A 16,255-nucleotide genomic window follows, 5' to 3' on the forward strand; every position below is an offset into this window, starting at 1 on the left:
ATTTCCCCTTTATCATTTCTGATTGAGGTTACTAGAGATTTTATTTTTCTATTTCTCATTTGTCTGACCAATGGTTTATCTATTTTATTTATTTTTTCAAAAAAACAACTCCTCGTTTCACTAATTTTCTGAATGATTCTTCTGTTTTCAATTTCATTCATCTCTGATTTGATTTTGGATATTTCTTTTCTTCTACTGAGTTTAGGCTTAGATTGTACTTCTTTTTCTAATTCCATAAGATGGCTTGTGAGTTTCTTGATGCACTCTCTTTCTGTTTTTCGAATGTAGGCATCTAAAGAAATGAAACTAACATCTTACAACCACCTAATCTTCGATAAACCAAACAAGAACATACCTTGGGGGAAAGACTCCCTATTTACCAAATGGTGTTGGGAGAACTGGATATTCACATGTAAAAGACTGAAACTGGACCCACACCTTTCCCCACTCACAAAAATTGATTCAAGATGGATAAAGGACTTAAATTTAAGGCATGAAACAATAAAAATCCTCCAAGAAAGCATAGGAAAAACACTGGAAGATATTGGCCTGGGGAAAGACTTCATGAAGAAGACTGCCATGGCAATTGCAGCAACAACAAAAATAAACAAATGGGACTCCATTAAACTGAAAAGCTTCTGTACAGCCAAGGAGACAACAACCAAAGCAAAGAGACAACCTACACAATGGAAAAGGATATTTGCATATTTTGAATCAGACAAAAGCTTGATAACTAGGATCTATAGAGAACTCAAATTAATCCACATGAAAAAAGCCAACAATCCTGTATATCAATGGGCAAGAGACATGAATAGAACCTTCTCTAAAGAAGACAGACGAATGGCTAACAAACATATGAAAAAATGCTCATCATCCCTATATATTAGAGAAATGCAAATCAAAACAACCCTGAGATACCATCTAACCCCAGTGAGAATGGCCCACATCACAAAATCTCAAAACTGCAGATGCTGGCATAGATGTGGAGAGAAGGGAACACTTTTACACTGCTGGTGGGATTGCAAACTAGTACAACCTTTCTGGAAGGAAGTATGGAGAAACCTCAAAGCACTCAAGCTAGACCGCCCATTTGATCTTTCAATCCCATTACTAGGCATCTACCCAGGAGGAAAAAAAATCCTTTTATCATAAGGACACTTGTACTAGACTGTTTATTGCAGCTCAATTTACAATCGCCAAAATGTGGAAACAGCCTAAATGCCCACCAACCCAGGAATGGATTAACAAGCTGTGGTATATGTACACCATGGAATACTATTCAGCCATTAAAAAAAAATGGAGACTTTATATCCTTCATATTAACCTGGATGGAAGTGGAAGACATTATTCTTAGTAAAGCATCACAAGAATGGAGAAGCATGAATCCTATGTACTCAATTTTGATATGAGGACAATTAATGACAATTAAGGTTATGGGGGGGAGGAAAAGCAGAGAGAGGGAGGGAGGGAGGTGGGGCCTTGGTGTGTGTCACACCTTCTGGAGGCAAGACATGATTGCAAGAGGGATTTTACCTAACAAATGCAATTAGTATAACCTGGTTTATTGTACCCTCAATGAATCCCCAACAATAAAAAAAAGAAAAAGAAAATTAAAAGAAATAAATAAATAAAATAGGCAGCACTCCACCCTCTGGCTTGGCCTGTCCAATCCTGAGGCCAGGATTCCTCCAGTGCTACGAGTTCAGTATATGGAGAGGAGCAGGAAATCCTTGGTTTCATCTCCCAGAAACCCTGCCCTGCTTATGTCCAGGGGAATTAGATTCTGATACCTTCCACACCCTGTGGCCATGGTAGCTTTCTGCTCCAGGGCCTGAGTGGCCAAGCCACAGAGGCACCTGCAGGGAGCCATCAGCCCAGCTTCCCTCCTGCTCAGGCCACCCACCCTGAGGAAATGTCTGCCTCCTACTTTTTTCCTGGTTCATGCATTAGATTCCACACTGGTCTTGAGACCTCTGCTGTGCCTTTAAGTTCACTCTTTTTATAGTGTGTGTGTGTGTGTGTGTGTGTGTTTGAGGTAGACTGAGTTTTCTCGGGAGGCACAAGCTCCAATTGTGCCAAATGATTCCAATTCTCCCTGCCTGAGCTCAAAGAAACCTCTCCTCCCAGCCTCCTGAACACTGGCCTCTTTCTTAAGTCTACTGGTGTAGGACTTCTCTCTTCAGTGGAGGCTTTTCTAACCAACACCAGGCACACTTGACACCTGCCCTATTCCTGGTCCCTACTGACCTAGAACTCCAGGAGACCCAACATAGCATCTTTTGCTTAAACTGTTCTTTCTTGCTCATTTCTGCATCCTCAGGACTCCGCAGACCACCTGGCGTCCAGAAGGTACTCAGCAAACACTTGTTGGATGGGACTGCTTATTCATCTTAAAAGAGATTATAATCAGGAGCACGACAGGTACAGCTTCCACCCATGTGTGGCTTGGCCTCTACACAGGACAGACAGAAATCAAATTCCCAGGCAAAATCCCCACAAAGGAAAGGTGCAGATTTGTCATGAGGACATTCAACAGAGGGGCCTGATCTAATCTGGGAGGTTAGGGAGGCTTCCTTTTAAGTTCAAGTTAATGAATGTGTAGTCACTTAGGGGAGGGTGAAGTTGGAGAAGAGAGAAGAAGTGCCGGGAAAAAAGTTTGTGCAAAACAAGGAGATGTTGACACACTGTGTCCAGGCAACTAAAAGAATGTCAACCCATTTAGGTGTGCTCCATCTAAAACTGGATGTTTATTTCCTTAAGATATAAAGAAATACATCCACACATACTCACATATCAGGTTTGAATATTTTGGGATCTCATTGCATTGGGTGTGCCAGAGTGGGGTGAGTGATGTCTCCTGTGATGTATTACAGGGAAGAAATTATGTTCCATGTTTAAGCCAAACTTGCCAGTGACCTTGATGTCTTTAAATGTTTACAAAAGTTTAACTTAGAAAGGAAAAAAAAGCCTTAGCTTTGTTAACAATGAGAGAAATGAACTATTAAATTTATTTTTCTAAACGGTGCTTTACTTTGGAAAATAAATTTTAAAAGAATGCTTCAGTTTCTCAAGTCTTTGCCATGAGATTTAAGGAGCATTGCAGATGACAGAAGTAGTGTGGATTTCAAAGGCAATGCAAAAAACAACCAAAAAAGAGAAAGAGAGATTTTCAGACTATGTTTTATTTTAAAATAAATTTATTTTATTTTCTATAAAACAGCATTATGTACAAATGAATTAATTTAGATTTTTCTATATTTTAGTGTAAATTAGCTGAGCATAATTACAAAGGCGGAATTTTTTTTTTTTTTGTAGAGACAGAGTCTCACTGTACCGCCCTCGGGTAGAGTGCCGTGGCGTCACACGGCTCACAGCAACCTCTTAACTCTTGGGCTTACGCGATTCTCTTGCCTCAGCCTCCCGAGCAGCTGGGACTACAGGTGCCCGCCACAACGCCCGGCTATTTTTTGGTTGCAGTTTGGTCGGGGCTGGGTTTGAACCCGCCACCCTCAGCATATGGGGCTGGCGCCCTACTCACTGAGCCACAGGCGCCGCCCGGAATTTTTTTTTTGCTGTCTCTTTATTTAGTCAAGAATTTTCCTTTTCTCTTTTTTTTATTAATATTAAATCATAGCTGTGTACATTAATGAGATCATGGGGCACCATACACTGGTTTTATAAACAGTTTGACACTTTTTCATCACACTGGTTAACATAGCCTTCCTGGCATCTTCTTAGTTATTGTGTTAAGACATTTATATTCTACATTTACTAAGTTTCACATGTACCCTTGTAAGATGCAACGCAGGTTTAATCCCACCAATTACCCTCCCTCTGCCCATCCTCCCCTCTCCCTCGCCTTCCTCTCCCCTTCCCCATATTCTTAGGTTATAACTGGGTTATAGCTTTCACATGAAAGCCATAAATTAGTTTCATAGTAGGGCTGAGTACATTGGATACTTTTTCTTCCATTCTTCAGATACTTTACTAAGAAGAATATGTTCCATTTCCATCCATGTAAACATGAAAGAGGTAAAGTCTCCATCTTTCTTTAAGGCTGCATAATATTCCATGGTGTACATATACCACAATTAATTAATCCATTCGTGGATCAATGGGCACTTGGGCTTTTTCCATGACTTAGTAATTGTGAATTGGGCTGCAATAAACATTCTGGTACAAATATTTTTGTTGTTATGTGATTTTTGGTATTCTGGGTATATACCTAGTAGAGGAGTTATAGAATTGAATGGCAGATCTATTTTCAGATCTCTAAGTGTTCTCTGAACATCCTTCCAAAAGGAATGTATTAATTTGCATTCCCACCAGCAGTGTAGAAGTGTTCCCTTTTCTCCACATCCACGCCAACATCTCTGGTCTTGAGATTTTGTGATATGGGCTAATCTTAGTAGAGTTAGATGGTATCTCAAGGTAGTTTTGATTTGCATTTCTCTGATGATTAAAGATTATGAGCATTTTTTCATATGTCTGTAGGCCATGCACCTTTTCTCTTAAAGCATCCAGACACCCTGATGATAGAGGTGACCAGACCATGAAATTAGGTGGAATGTAGGAGAAGAGACAGGTAGACACCCTTGTGCTGGTGTGTGCATGTGTGCATATGTGTTCCAACAAAGAAAAGGTGTGATTGATATCATAAATTCGAGGTGCTGGGTCCAGGAAAGGTGGCACACACCTGTAATCCCAGCACTCTCTGTGGCAGAGCAGGGTAGATTGCCTGAGCTCACAGGTTCAAGACCAACTTCAGCAAGAGCAAGAGCAAATAGCTGAGCGTTGTGGCGGGCACCTGTAGTTCTAGCTACCTGGGAGGCTGAAACAAGAGAATTGCTTGAGCCAAAGAGTTTGAGGTGGCTGTGAGCTGTGACACCACTTTACTGAGGGTGACAAAGTGAGACTCTGTCTCAAATAAATAAATAAATAAATTTGATGTGCTACTGAGGAATCAATGGTATTCAAACAAATGAAGTCTAGGAAACTCAAATGGACATTTACAAGAGCTTTACATTTAGAAAGCACCTGTATCCTGGTATTTGAGGAAGCTACAATTAGGACTGAACAGGCCCAGGCATAGTTAGATTTTAAAAGGATGAAAAACATTAATAATATTTTGGTAGTAAGAAAAAGTTAACCCCTCCAGAATAACAATCTAAAAGCACCAGAACATATATTAATATATTATTTAAAATCTATGAACTCCCTGGGCAAGTCCTCGATATTTAAGATCATAATAGTAAGGACAGAGAAACCTGACCAACTATACCCTAACCCGGTGATTTGCTTTTTTTCCTTTCTTTTTTTTTGAGACAGAGTCTCACTGTGTCTCCATGGCACTCTATACAGGGTGCCAGAGTGACATTCCATCTCAAAAAAAAAGGAAAGGAAAAAGAAAAAGAGAGAGAAAATTGTTTGCCTTGATTAATTTGAGCTTGCCATAATTTCGGTTTCATTTGAAACACTTTTAATGGTGTGAAATATTGTATTGATGAGTTGTTTTCACTCACTTAAAGACACATGTTTAACTTATTTAAATGAGCAATTAAATTCACTAAAGTCTGTAAGCCAGTTTTCATCTCAAATTCTGGCACAAATTCGGTTTTTGATACTATAAATGACTTCATAACATGTAACAATATTTTTGTTCAACATTTGGTCTTGACTTAGCAATCTTACTTTTGAAAAGTAAATGATGTCGCAAGGTGTGGTGGCTCATGCCTGTAATCCCAGCAGTTGGGAGGCTGAGGCGGGTGGATTGTCTGAGCTCACCGGTTTGAGACCAGCCTAAGCCAGAGCGAGACCTCATCTCTAAAATAGCTGGACATTGTTGGGGGCGCCTGCAGTCCCAGCTACTTTGGAGGCTGAGGCAAGAGAATTGCTTAAGTCCAAGAGTTTGAGGTTGCTGTAAGCTATGACCTGAGGACAACAAAGTGAAACTTTGTCTCAAAAAAAAAAAGAAAAGAAAAAGAAAGAAAGAAAAGAAAAGTAAATGATGTCACCATAGTCAGCATAAATACTTTTTTTTTTTTTTTTTAGTTTAGCAGGCCCAGGCCAGATTCAAACATACCAGCTCTGGAGAATGTGCCCAGTGCCCTAACCACTGGGCTACAGGCACCCAGCCAGCATCAATACTTTTAAAGATTCCTGGAATTGGCAATGATTCAATTCTTTGGCTCTTATGAAATTCACAGTCTTGATAACAATTTGCATTATGTAATCCATTTTAAAAACTTTTTCACATAAGTTTCTTGATGTACTAAGCAATGATACTTCATCAATTTTGAGTTTTGTGTGGCAACTGCCTCATCTTCTATTTTTTTTTTTTTTTAATAGGCAGGATCTCACTCTGTTGCCCTGGCTGGAGTGCAATGGCACCAGCTTAGCTCACGGCAGCCTCAAACTCCTGAGCTCAAGCAATCCTCCTGCCTCAGCCTCCCAAGTAGCTGGGACTACAGGTGCTCACCCTGATGTCTGGGTAGCTTTTCTATTTTTAGTAGAGATGGGGTCTTGCTCTTTCTCAGGCTGGTCTAGAACTTCTGAGCTCAAGCACTCCATAGGTCTTGGCCTCCCAGAGTGCTGGGATTTTAGGTATGAGCCACCCCACTCAGCCAGTTTAGAATATTTTGGTATTAAACATGCTGCCACATAACTAGCTTCTACAGTGAAATCCATCTGAGTTGTAACTTTCTAAAAGCATTTTTTGTTGACAAGGTAGATTTTTTTCAGTGTTGCTATTTTGTCCTTATGACACAATCCTTCATGTGCATCAAATTTGGCAACATGTTTTTACATATAATGCCTTTTCTTTTTCTTTCTTTCTTTCTTTTTTTTTGAGATCGTGTCTTACTATGTTGCCCTCGGTAGAGTGCTATGGTGTCACAGCTCACAGCACCCTCAAACTCTTGGACTTAAGCAATTCTCTTGCCTCAGCCTTCCAAGTAGCTGGGACTACAGACGCCCACTACAATGCCCGGCTATTTTTTTGACGATGACAGTTGTCATCGTTTTTCAGCTGGCCTGGGCTGGGTTTGAACCTGCCAGCCTTGGTGCATGTGGCCGGTGCTGTAACCACCATGCTATGGTTGCCAAGCCGTAACCAAGTGATTTTCAATCAGCATGCTGCTGGAGTGCCATGAAAATTTTTTTAAATGATTAATTAAATTATTTTTGAAAGACATTCAAAGCATATTAAATATATTTTTTAACTCTTTTTTGAGGGGGATAAACATAATTTACATGTGCCCTGGAAGCAAGTTCAACTCTGCTGTGAGATAAGACAGGTTGAAAAACGGTGCCCTAACCAGTTGATCAAGGTCAACATCAACAGTGATAAATCATGTTGATAGTGAGTGTCCTTAGGATTATGTGAGGAGAATGTCACATAATCTCTGTTATCTTCCTTCCTTAACCCCAGTCTAATCATGAGGAAAGCATCAGACAAATACCAAACGAAAGACATGCTACCAAATACCCAAATGTGCTCTTTACAAATGACAAGATCATGGAAAACATGGAAGATCTGAGAAGCTGTCACAGCCAAGGGTAGCCTATAGAACCGTGCTGACTAAATACACCTAAAAGGGTAGCCTGCATCAGAGCCTGGACTAGAAAAATCACATTAGAAAATCTATGTAGAAAAACTACAGAAATCTGGATAAAGTATGGAGTTTAGTTAATAATAATGTATACATATCAGCTAATAAATTTATCAGAAAGATGTTAATAATTTTTTAAGTTAAAAATACACTAAATCTTTATAAAGGTCACTATGGCAAAAAAAAAAAAAGATGGAATTTATTTTCCATTTCATTATTTTTTCAAACTTTGAAAATTAGGACTATTTATTTCAATGGACTTTTTTTTTCATGAAACAAATTCATGCTATGATTCTGAAAGGTCACTGAAAACTCACAAAAGGCAGATTAAGTGGGGAAAAGGCATACACATATACACGGAAGCCTTCAGAATGAAGACTCAATCTTCCAATGGGATGCAAAGCTTATACATCATCTTCAAGTTATAGAAAGAATGAGGGGCCTGATGTGGCCACACATGTAACCCTAGCCCTCTGGGAGGCCAAGGCAGGTGGATTGCCTGAGCTCACAGGTTCAAGACCGGCCTGAGGAAAAGTGAGACCACTTCTCTAACTCTAAAAATAGCCAGGTGGTGGGTGCCTGTAGTCCCAGCTACTTGGGAGGCTAAGGCCAGAGAATCACTTAAGCCAAGAGTTTGAGGTTGCTGTGAGCTGTGATGCCACAGCACTCTACTGAGAGTGACAGAGTGAGACTCTGTCTCAGAAAAAAAAAAGAAGAAGAAGAAGAATGTGGGTTTGAATCTGGGGAAAAGGGTCATGAGAGGGGAGAGAAGAGGGATTCTGTTGTTCTGTTGAGTGGCGATAAATGACTACGAGAGAAAATTCAACAGGCTTGAAGAACATGCAATTAATCTGCAGAAGAGACAATACTTGGCACAAACTTTTATCCTGGTGTGCTGACAAACATTCGTCTTCCTTCCTGCAACATGGGTTCGATTAATGAAAGCTCAGGGAAGAGAGCAGTGGTAATTGTTTTTCTTCTTTTGTAGATGCAGACATTATTAGGAAGGTAAGGGAACTTTGAAAAACAACTTCACCCTGTGTTTTAGGAGGCCCAGAAAGAACTTGAGGCTCCTTTTTCAGGTCAGTGTGTACAAAGCACCATATGTTGGGGTATTGGTTTCTGAGCCCACACAATTTAATGAGTGCCTATGTCTTGAGCTCATACTATATTGCAAGCATTCTGCTGGTTACTGGAGATACTTGTCAGAAAAGATCAAACTTTGTGTGAATAATTTTCATATAAATTAGAGATGCCCTATCTTAGGGAGGAATGAAGCCACAGGGCAGATTACCACTATCTACATATTACATTTCAGAGTAAATACTAGTGGGAAATCCTCAGATAGCATTTGAGGTGGGTGATGATGCAAAGGGACGTATGGAAGGAAGCAGTTAAGGGCATTTTAGGAGGGGGAATTGCATGAACAAAGCAGAGAGGAAGAACCAGGCAAATTGAACCCAGATAAGGATAAGGAGAATGTGTAGCTGAAGAGAAAGGTAGGGGTGAAGAAGCTGAGGAGGTGAAATGAGAAACTCTAGTACCAAGTGCTCTCAAGTTTGGGTTCATTGAAGTAAATGGATCACAGTAGATATTACAGAAGTTGGCATATCCTATAGCCAAAAATCTGATGATAGAAGCACACACATTCACTCCATGAATGAGATCAATGCCCCCAAATCTTAAAAGTAGAAAAATAACATACAATTGTTCCCATTCTCCCGAAGAATAAAGTCTCTTCCAGCTTGAAATATGGCAGGAATTAGAAAGAATTGCCTGGGACGATCCCAGTATACAAAGCCAAGACTCTGGGCATTAAAGAAATGCTGTAGCTTGGATGTTGTCTCCTCTGAATCTGATGTTGAAATTTGATCCCCATGTTTGAAGGTAGGGCCTAATAGGAGATATTCGGGTCATGGGGGTGATCTCTCAGGAATAGACATTGCACTCCCTGGAGTGGAGCGGGTACACTCTCACTCTATTACGTTCTGAGAGACCTGGTTGTGAGAAAGATCCTGACACCTCTCCAGTCTTTCTTCTTTGTGTCTTCCCTTGCCACGTGATCTTTGCCTGCACACACCGGCTCGCCTTCACTTTCTGCCACAAACAGAAGCAGCCTGAGGTCCTTATTAGAAGCCAGGCATGTGCTTCTTGTATAGCCTGCAGAACCATGATCCAAATAAACCTCACTTCTTCATAAATTCTCTAACAGTAACACAAAACAGACAAAGACAGAAAAGGACCATCAGTCAGCACAAAGTGAGAAAAGTAGTTTTGAGGTGAGGGGAAGTGGGAATAGAAAGGGATCTGCCTTCACAGTGTGTATTAATAGATGGACAAATGGGCAGGATGATGGTTTCAGCTGGTAGAAAAGCAAATTGGACACCATACTGCAAGTTGCTGGCTAGTCAAGTAACTAAATGAAAAGAACAGTACACACTGTTCTTCTGCCAATAGCAACCAATCTTTATTACTGCAGATCTATATAGTAAAAATTAATGCTGGGTAGAGTGATTTCTCTGACTTTATTCTTTTTAAAAATACTGTTAACTATTACATGGTTTCTTCCTTTTCCTGTGTTAGCAAGTTTATCTAAGTCTACAAATAATTATTGCTAGGATATTGATAGGATCTTTGACATCTTTAGTGTGCTGTTATTCTAATTCATGACCATGGTATGCCTCTACATTTATTTAGTGGCCTTTAATTTCTTTCATTAGCATTTTATAATTTTCAGCATAGAGACCCTGTTTTTTTTTGTTATGTTTATACCCAAGTATTTAATTTTTTTGGAAATAACTAAAAAGGGTATTATATTTTAATTTTTTCAACATTTGATTTTTAGTATGTCTATATACTAAATCAGTCAATGCAATTGATTTTTCTATATATGGATTTTTTTTTTCCTACAACCTTGATGAACTCATGTATTAATTCTAGGAAAGTTGTTTGTTCAGTATTTTGGAATGTTTTATGATGATGCCATCTGCAAACAGGGACAGTTTTATTTCTTCTATCCAAACTCCATATCTTTTATTTATTTTTATTTTTCTTGCCTTAATTCAATAGCTAGAATGTCAACTACTATGTTGGGTAACAGTGATGGAGAAAACATCCTTGTCTGGTTTATATTCTTAGTTGGAGCTCTATCAGCATTTCACCATTAAGTATGATGTTAACCATAGGGTTATTTTGTAAATATTTTTATCAAATTGAGCTGGTTCCCCTCAATCCCTAACTTAGACTTAAAAGTGATTTGATTTTTTTTGCATTCTTTTTTTGTCGTCAGTTGATGTGATCTTGTAATTTTACTTGTTAGCCTGTGTTATAGTGGGTTGTATTGATTGATTTTAAAATGGTAAACCATTCTTGCTCACCTGGAATAAATCTCACTTGGTCATGGGGTATAATTTTTTATATTGGTGCATTTAATTTGCTAAAATTTCATGGTAGAACTTTTATGAGAGATATTGCTCATGAGACATATTGCTCTGTAGTTTTGATTATTTTTCTCGGTGTCTCCTTTTGTTATGATAATATTGTCCTTATAAAATGAATTGAAAAATAAATGTTTCTTCCCTTTTTATTTTTTAAAAGAGTTTATACAGAATTAATGTTAAGTTTTATTTAATTTATTGGCTCAAATCTCAAGTGAAATAATCTGTACATAGAGATTCCTTTATTAAGGAGTTTTAAAATCTCAATTTCATTTCTCTTATGATTAGAATGATTCATATTATTTACTTTACCTTGGCGGAGTTTTTGTTTTTTAAGGAATTAGTTCATTTCTTTCAAGTTGTTGAATTTATGAAAATAAAGTTGTTTTTAGTGTCAACTTATTATCATTTTACTGGTTGAAAGACTTATAAACTTATTCCATATTTTATCCTTGATATCAGTGATTATTTGTAACTTTTTTATCATTTTTATTAGAGTCTAATTAATTTTATTTTGTTGAATAATCAGGTTTTTGCTTCACTGATTTCCCTGTGTTTCCTGGTTTTTCATCTTATTGATTTCCGTCTTTATTATTTTCTTTCTTCTGCTTACTCTTAGTTTTATTTCAATTTTCTTTATCTAGTTTCTTGAGGTAGAAATTTAAATTATTTATTTAGAGCCCTCTTCTTTTCTAATGTGAGCATTGAGTGCTGTAAATTTTTCTTTTAGAACTTGTTCAGCTGTATCTCGTCCATTTTGATATGCTATATTTTCATTCTCATTTAAATATATATGTGTGTATGTGTGTATATATATATAGTGAGTGTGTGTATATATGTGTGTATATATGTGTGTATGTATGTATATCGCCCCCAGAATCCAAACACCCCAGAACTCGAACAACTTGAAATCTGTACAAAAAACTTAAGCAAATTTTTCCCTAAATCCAAACACTGCTTTGGAATCCTAACTCCCAGCATGTTGTTTGTGGTTGTTTTTTTTTTGTTTGTTTGTTTGTCTTTTGCAGTTTTTGGCCGGGGCCGGTGGTGTCCTACTCCTTTGAGCCACAGGCACCGCCCTGTTTGTGTGTGTTTGTGTGTACATTTCCACAGTGCTTAGGCCACCCACACACTTTGTCATTTAGTTCATTGTTGAAAGCTATAGTGAAAGCATCTTGTGTGATTATCCCTGCTAATTTTATACTTTTTTGCCTGTTTTGTGTTTTTTCTTAATATAGTAACAACTAAGTGTATTCACCATGGGTCCTAAAAAAAGTAGTGAGGAAAATAAGAATAAAAGGAAAGCTGTTAGAGCTAGAATTGAAGTTAAAAAAAAGTTCTTATAATCGAAGTTAAGGGAGATCTTATTGCTAAGCATGAAAGCGGTACACATGTGGCTTATCTCACTACGATGTTCGGGATGCCTAAATTAACTGTACCGAATTTGAAAACTAAAGAAGCTATCAAGGCAGCCAATGTGGAGAAAGGGATAAGATGCTGATCTCTTGGAGATCAAAAAGTATGGAAGAGATGGAAAAAATCCTTTCAGTTTGTATTAATGACAAACAGCTGGCTGGTGATGTGATTTCTGAGACGATAATTTGTGAGAAAGCCAAGGTCCTCCACAATGATTTAGTAAAAGGCATGCTGATATTAGTGCTCAAAAGGAGGAGTTTAAAACCAGTAAGGGATTGGTTCCAGAACTTTAAGAAAAGGCCTGGGATCCACAGTGTTGTTATACATGGAGAGGCTGCCAGTTCTAATTCAGAAGCCCCAGAAAAGTTTGTAAAGGAGTTTAAGGAGTTTGTGAACAGTGAGGGGTATGTTTCAAACCAGTGTTCAATTGTGACAAAACAGGCCTTTATATTATTAATTTTATTAATTTATACTTTCATTGAAAGATAATTATTTGTTAATATTTTACCTTAAGATCCAGGGTATTTACTGTTAAAATCATTTTGAAAATTCAAGTCTGTGGGATCCAGAAATGGATTAATCCAGTTTCTATTATTTAAAGGGGAAAAATTGTCTTGGAACTGAAATGGGTTTCTGGAATGAATTAAGTTCAAATTCCAAGGTATCACTGTATATAAAATTTCTTTTGAAACTTTCTCTTTGGCCCATGGACAACTTATAAGGGTATTATTTAATGTTCATGTGTTTAGAGATTTACCATGCTGATTTTTAGTTTGGTTAGGGAACATTTTGTATGATTTCATTTCTTTTAAATTTATTGAGGTTTATTTTATGTTCAGGACTGGCTTGTGGTCTACATTGGTGAACATTCCATTGACACTTGAAAGAAATGTGTATTCTGCTGTTGCTGAGTGTAGGTATATATCTATATAAACATACCTAGCATCTATAAGTAGCTATAAACATATTCCATCTTATTAATTGATTGTATTGCTCAGACCATTTATACCTTTGCCATTTTTCTGTCTGGTACATCTAGTTGCTAAGTTGGAGTATTGAATTTCCTAACTTTTCTCCTTTCAGCTCTTTCATTTTTTCTTAATACATTTTGGGGTTTGCTCATTTATTATAATGTTTTCCTGGTATTTTTATTATCTCTCATTATATGATTTCCTTTTTTGGTCCCTTACATTTTATTTTTTGAAGTCTATTTTAGTGTATTAAATATTTATAATATAACTCTTACTTTTTATTTATTTATTTATTTTTTGAAGTTTTTGGCCAGGGCTGGGTTTGAACCCATCACCTCTGGCCTATGGGGCCAGCACCCTACTCCTTTGAGCCACAGGCGCCACCCTTATCACTCTTACTTTTTAAAATTAGTGTTTCCATTGTGTATCTTTTTCCATCTTCACACTTTCAACCTACCCATGTTGCTGAATTTGAAATGACTTTTTAATAAATACTGGACAGTTGACTATGATTTGTTTTTATTTGTTTTGTTTTTTGTTTCCAAACTCAACCTTATTTTTTTCTTTATTTTTTGACTCAATTTTTATTAATTATTGTTTTTTCACTAATATTATCAAAAAGTCTTACATAAATGGCTGCCAAGCACTATTATTCCATTTACATGGATATTATCATGAGTTCATATATTTAACCCACATAAATCCTTTGCAAGTTGGTAGCTATTTTTCAAGAAAATAAAATTGCCAGATTCTTCATTTTTTTTTTTTTTTTTTTTGAGACAGAGCCTCAAGCTGTCATCCTGGGTAGAGTGCTGTGGCATCACAGCTCACAGCAACCTCCAACTTCTGGGCTCAAGCAATTCTCCTGCCTCTGCCTCCCAAGTAGCTGGGATTACAGGCGCCTGCCACAACACCTGGCTATTTTTTGGTTGCAGCCATCATTGTTCGGCGGGCCCAGGCTGGATTCGAACCCACCAGCTTAGGTGTATGTGGCTGGCTTCTTAGCCACTTAGCCATGGCACTGAGCCAACCATTGAATTTCTTAAATGTTTTTCTTTTTTTTCTTTTTTTTTTTTACTGTTAAATCATAGCTGTGTACATTAGTGCGATCGCCTGTACCTTTATTTGGTGTATTCGTGCCTTTTGTACTTAATGTATTTATTGATGTTTGAGCTTACATCTGCCATTTTATTATCTGTTTTCTGCTCTTTTCAGCATTATTTTTTCCCGACACTCTGAATGTCCTTCTTTTATTATTTCCTGTTTGAAGAACTTATATTTTTAGATTAGATCTGCTTACAAAAAATTCATTTCGTTTTCCTTCACCTATGAATAGTGGGTATCTTTATTTTTTTTTTCCTTCTTACCTGAAAGATTATTGACATGACATAGAATTCTTGGTTGGCAATTCTTTCCTTTTATTTGTACTTGAAAACTTATGTGATACTTTTTGCTGGTATCTATGGAAAATAAATCAGCTGTTATTTGGATTGGTATTCCCCTTTAGCAGTGGTTCTCAACCTTCCTAATGTCGTGAGCCTTTAATACTGACCCACAGGTTGACAACCGCTGCCCGATAGGTAATCAGCATCTCTCTCTTGCTGCTTTCAAGGATTTTCATTTGCTCTAGTGTTCTAAAGTTTATGATCTGTGTGGACTTCTTTAAGATTATTTTCCTCAGAATTTGCTCAACTTCTTGGATTTCTAGGCTTGTGTATTTCTCCAAATTTGGGGAGTTTGTAGCCATTCTTTTTTTGAATATTATTTCAGCACCAGGTCTCTCCTTTCTTTCTGAGATGCCAATGAAATAAATTTTAACGTTTGTTATTATCTCAGAGTTCCTTCATATTCTGTTAATTTTTTTAGTCTTTTTTTTTTTTTTTTTTGTAGTTTTTGCAGTTTTTGTCCGGGGCTGGATTTGAACCCACCACCTCTGGCATATGGGGCCAGCACCCTACTCCTTTGAGCCACAGGTGCCACCCTTTAGTCTATTTTGTGTGTGTGTGTGTGATCTATCCCCAAGTCTGCTGATTCTGTTCTCTGACATTTCCACCCTATTAAGACATTCAGACATTTTTTAGATTTAATTATTATATTTTTCAATTCTATGATTTTCATTAGCCTCTTTTTTAATAACTTTAACTTCTTTGTAGGGACTTTCTATTTTTTAGTTGTTTCAAATAATTGTTTTTTGGGGTTGAATTATTTATATGATGGTTAGTTTGAAAATTTTAGCATCTTATTTCTCTCTGTGTTAATGACAATTAATTATCTTTTCTCATCCAAGTTGTATTCCTATTTCTTATTATGCTGGATGATTTTTCTATTGCATCCTGGATACTTTGTCATTATTTTTATGGGACACTAGATCCTCTTGCTTTGTTTGTTTGTGTTTGTTTGTTTTTTCTTTTTCAGGCAGTCACCCTGTTTTGGTTAGCATGCTTCTACTAATAAAGGAGAACAGAGAAAAGTGAAAAACCAAAGTAGTCTCATCAGCATGTAATCAAATGTTAGTGTTTCCATGGTTAGAGTTTTGCTTTTTCCCAATAAGTGTTGTAACTTTAACATAGGAATTGGATAAGACTCCAAATCAATTTGTGTGGGACTTCAGCAAACCTAAAGTTCAAATTTTGTTCTGAAGTTTTGGAAACATTGAACCTGAAGCTACAAGAGATATTTGATGTTCTGGGGATAGATGTAGAAATTCTCTACTTTTTTGACCATGCTTTAATCTGGAAATTAACCCCTCAAACTTGTTTCTCTTGAGTAGTGAAAATAAGTTTGCCTACTTCATTTCCTTACATTCTCAAAACCACCATAG

Source organism: Nycticebus coucang, chromosome 11 (assembly GCF_027406575.1).
Source record: "Nycticebus coucang isolate mNycCou1 chromosome 11, mNycCou1.pri, whole genome shotgun sequence".
NCBI lineage: Eukaryota > Metazoa > Chordata > Mammalia > Primates > Lorisidae > Nycticebus > Nycticebus coucang.